Source organism: Oncorhynchus mykiss, chromosome 5 (assembly GCF_057628025.1).
Source record: "Oncorhynchus mykiss isolate SJ-2025 chromosome 5, ASM5762802v1, whole genome shotgun sequence".
In the NCBI taxonomy this organism is placed as follows: Eukaryota; Metazoa; Chordata; class Actinopteri; order Salmoniformes; family Salmonidae; genus Oncorhynchus; species Oncorhynchus mykiss.
In genome coordinates this window covers 35,607,771-35,612,925 of record NC_143026.1, presented here as the reverse complement: position 1 = coordinate 35,612,925, position 5,155 = coordinate 35,607,771, and positions in this window count along the sequence as shown.

Below are 5,155 nucleotides of genomic sequence, written 5' to 3'. Positions count from 1 at the left end.
CTATCAATGTGTAGCAAGGTGTTAGGATAGCATCCCCTGGTGTGCATGGGACACGGAACCTTTGTTTTAACCAAATACAGTACAATCCCCTTGTTCTTACCCCTTTCCTTAATTTCTGTTCTCCCCCCCCTCCCCATTCCCCCTAGCGATTTGCATTTTAACCATTCCTCTGAGCATAAACAAGGAAATATGAAAGGCTTCCCTGCAACACTTCAGACCTTCATTCAGCCCCCCTTCAGCAAAATCTGTTCCCAGCAGGGATTTGAGCCCAGACTCAGAGGGTGGGGGTAGAGGGGAAAACAGAACCAAAAGAAACAAAGCAGAGGAAATCTGGGCTAGCACAGATGTTCCTGAAGTTCAGTCCCGGTGCTGATAGCCCCCATACAGTACGGCATAGGAAAAATGGGACAAAAGACTAGTTAGTGCTGATCATGGATGTAGACAATGGTAAACCGATTACTTATTAGTCACTAATTTAATTGTGATCATAATGTGTTAATTTCACCTTCCAATTACATATTGGGGTGAAATCGCTTTGAACGCTGTTGGACTGCTGTTAAGAGATTACTGCTCAAGGAAACATATTGATGAAGAAAACTAAATAATGAAGACTGGTCTAGAAACGTATTACCAGGATAGAAGAGGAAAGCCTCTCTCTGGGGTATAACCTCATCCAACAAAAGCCTCTCTCTGCAATATGCATACAGACTGCATGGAGAATGGAGGGCCCATTGTGCTAGAGCAATCTACTCTGGAGAGGAATGGCTATGGTGGGCTCAGTGAACAGCTTGCTTGAGAGAAACCAAAGTGACCAGTGTGTGTGTGTGTATGTGTGAAAACATGTCTTTGTGGTTCTAGGGCATGTCAAACAGGAAAGATTCTCCATACTTTCTGTTTCTAGTTCAGTGCACACCCTCATATCAGGATGTGGTTTGCCTAATAGTCAGCATGCGGGAAATAATTTGAATGTTATAAAACAGGTTCACCAAAGTCACCAAAGACAGACATGAGATCCAGGCCAGGGAGATGGCAGGGGGCAGGGGAGTTGTCAGATCCAGGCCAGGTTGATGGCAGGGGGCAGGGGAGGTATCAGATCCAGGCCAGGTTGATGACAGGGGGCAGGGTAGGTATCAGATCCAGGCCAGGTTGATGGCAGGGGGCAGGGGAGGTATCAGATCCAGGCCAGGTTGATGGCAGGGGGCAGGGGAGGTATCAGATCCAGGCCAGGGAGATGGCAGGGGGCAGGGGAGGTATCAGATCCAGGCCAGGGAGATGGCAGGGGAGTTAAGAGATCCAGGCCAGGGAGATGGCAGGGGAGGTATCAGATCCAGGCCAGGGAGATGACAGGGGGCAGGGGAGGTATCAGATCCAGGCCAGGGAGATGGCAGGTGGCAGGGGAGGTATCAGATCCAGGCCAGGGAGATGGCAGGGGGCAGGGGAGGTATCAGATCCAGGCCAGGGAGATGGCAGGGAGCAGGGGAGTTAAGAGATCCAGGCCAGGGAGATGGCAGGGGAGTTAAGAGTTCTAGGCCAGGGAGATGGCAGGGGAGTTAAGAGATCCAGGCCAGGGAGATGGCAGGGGAGTTAAGAGATCCAGGCCAGGGAGATGGCAGGGGAGTTAAGAGATCCAGGCCAGGGAGATGGCAGGGGAGTTAAGAGATACAGGCCAGGGAGATGGCAGGGGAGTTATGAGATCCAGGCCAGGGAGATGGCAGGGGAGTTATGAGATCCAGGCCACGGAGATGGCAGGGGGTAGGGGAGGTATCAGATTCAGGCCAGGGAGATGGTAGGGGGCAGGGGAGTTACGAGATCCAGGCCAGGGAGATGGCAAGGGAGATATGAGATCCAGGCCAGGTTGAAGGCAGGGGAGTTATGAGATCCAGGCCAGGGAGATGGCAGGGGGCAGGGGAGTTATGAGATCCACCCCAGGTTGATGGCAGGGGGCAGGGGAGTTATGAGATCCAGGCCAGGGAGATGGCAGGGGGCAGGGGAGTTATGAGATCCACCCCAGGTTGATGGCAGGGGAGTTATGAGATCCACCCCAGGTTGATGGCAGGGGAGTTATGAGATCCACCCCAGGTTGATGGCAGGGGAGTTATGAGATCCAGGCCAGGGAGATGGCAGGGGGCAGGGGAGTTATGAGATCCAGGCCAGGGAGATGGCAGGGGGCAGGGGAGTTATGAGATCCACCCCAGGTTGATGGCAGGGGGCAGGGGAGTTATGAGATCCACCCCAGGTTGATGGCAGGGGAGTTATGAGATCCACCCCAGGTTGATGGCAGGGGAGTTATGAGAACCAGGCCAGGGAAATGGCAGGGGGCAGGGGAGTTATGAGATCCACACCAGGTTGATGGCAGGGGGCAGGGGAGTTATGAGATCCAGGCCAGGGAGATGGCAGGGGGCAGGGGAGTTATGAGATCCAGGCCAGGGAGATGGCAGGGTGCAGGGGAGTTATGAGATCCAGGCCAGGGAGATGGCAGGGGGCAGGGGAGTTATGAGATCCAGGCCAGGGAGATGGCAGGGGGCAAGGGAGTTATGAGATCCAGGCCAGGGAGATGGCAGGGGGCAGGGGAGGTGTCAGATCCAGGCCAGGTTGATGGCAGGGGGCAGGGGAGGTATCAGATCCAGGCCAGGTTGATGACAGGGGGCAGGGTAGGTATCAGATCCAGGCCAGGTTGATGGCAGGGGGCAGGGGAGGTATCAGATCCAGGCCAGGTTGATGGCAGGGGGCAGGGGAGGTATCAGATCCAGGCCAGGGAGATGGCAGGGGGCAGGGGAGGTATCAGATCCAGGCCAGGGAGATGGCAGGGGAGTTAAGAGATCCAGGCCAGGGAGATGGCAGGGGAGGTATCAGATCCAGGCCAGGGAGATGACAGGGGGCAGGGGAGGTATCAGATCCAGGCCAGGGAGATGGCAGGGGGCAGGGGAGGTATCAGATCCAGGCCAGGGAGATGGCAGGGGGCAGGGGAGGTATCAGATCCAGGCCAGGGAGATGGCAGGGAGCAGGGGAGTTAAGAGATCCAGGCCAGGGAGATGGCAGGGGAGTTAAGAGTTCTAGGCCAGGGAGATGGCAGGGGAGTTAAGGGATCCAGGCCAGGGAGATGGCAGGGGAGTTAAGAGATCCAGGCCAGGGAGATGGCAGGGGAGTTAAGAGATCCAGGCCAGGGAGATGGCAGGGGAGTTAAGAGATACAGGCCAGGGAGATGGCAGGGGAGTTATGAGATCCAGGCCATGGAGATGGCAGGGGAGTTATGAGATCCAGGCCACGGAGATGGCAGGGGGTAGGGGAGGTATCAGATTCAGGCCAGGGAGATGGCAGGGGGCAGGAGAGGTGTCAGATCCAGGCCAGGTTGATGGCAGGGGGCAGGGGAGGTATCAGATCCAGGCCAGGTTGATGACAGGGGGCAGGGTAGGTATCAGATCCAGGCCAGGTTGATGGCAGGGGGCAGGGGAGGTATCAGATCCAGGCCAGGTTGATGGCAGGGGGCAGGGGAGGTATCAGATCCAGGCCAGGGAGATGGCAGGGGGCAGGGGAGGTATCAGATCCAGGCCAGGGAGATGGCAGGGGAGTTAAGAGATCCAGGCCAGGGAGATGGCAGGGGAGGTATCAGATCCAGGCCAGGGAGATGACAGGGGGCAGGGGAGTTATGAGATCCAGGCCAGGGAGATGGCAGGGGGCAGGGGAGTTATGAGATCCAGGCCAGGGAGATGGCAGGGGGCAGGGGAGTTATGAGATCCAGGCCAGGGAGATGGCAGGGGGCAGGGGAGTTATGAGATCCACCCCAGGTTGATGGCAGGGGGCAGGGGAGTTATGAGATCCACCCCAGGTTGATGGCAGGGGAGTTATGAGATCCACCCCAGGTTGATGGCAGGGGAGTTATGAGAACCAGGCCAGGGAAATGGCAGGGGGCAGGGGAGTTATGAGATCCACCCCAGGTTGATGGCAGGGGGCAGGGGAGTTATGAGATCCAGGCCAGGGAGATGGCAGGGGGCAGGGGAGTTATGAGATCCAGGCCAGGGAGATGGCAGGGGGCAGGGGAGTTACGAGATCCAGGCCAGGGAGATGGCAGGGGAGTTATGAGATCCAGGCCAGGTGGATGGCAGGGGGCAGGGGAGTTATGAGATCCACCCCAGGTTGATGGCAGGGGGCAGGGGAGTTACGAGATCCAGGCCAGGGAGATGACAGGGGAGTTATGAGATCCACCCCAGGTTGATGGCAGGGGAGTTATGAGATCCACCCCAGGTCGATTGCAGGGGGCAGGGGAGTTATGAGATCCAGGCCAGGGAGATGGCAGGGGGCAGGGGAGTTACGAGATCCAGGCCAGGGAGATGGCAGGGGAGTTATGAGATCCACCCCAGGTTGATGGCAGGGGAGTTATGAGATCCAGGCCAGGGAGATGGCAGGGGGCAGGGGAGTTATGAGATCCAGGCCAGGGAGATGGCAGGGGGCAGGGGAGTTACGAGATCCAGGCCAGGGAGATGGCAGGGGAGTTATGAGATCCAGGCCAGGTGGATGGCAGGGGGCAGGGGAGTTATGAGATCCACCCCAGGTTGATGGCAGGGGGCAGGGGAGTTACGAGATCCAGGCCAGGGAGATGACAGGGGAGTTATGAGATCCACCCCAGGTTGATGGCAGGGGAGTTATGAGATCCACCCCAGGTCGATTGCAGGGGGCAGGGGAGTTATGAGATCCAGGCCAGGGAGATGGCAGGGGGCAGGGGAGTTATGAGATCCAGGCCAGGGAGATGGCAGGGGAGTTAAGAGATCCAGGCCAGGGAGATGGCAGGGGAGTTAAGAGATACAGGCCAGGGAGATGGCAGGGGAGTTATGAGATCCAGGCCATGGAGATGGCAGGGGAGTTATGAGATCCAGGCCACGGAGATGGCAGGGGGTAGGGGAGGTATCAGATTCAGGCCAGGGAGATGGCAGGGGGCAGGGGAGGTGTCAGATCCAGGCCAGGTTGATGGCAGGGGGCAGGGGAGGTATCAGATCCAGGCCAGGTTGATGACAGGGGGCAGGGTAGGTATCAGATCCAGGCCAGGTTGATGGCAGGGGGCAGGGGAGGTATCAGATCCAGGCCAGGTTGATGGCAGGGGGCAGGGGAGGTATCAGATCCAGGCCAGGGAGATGGCAGGGGGCAGGGGAGGTATCAGATC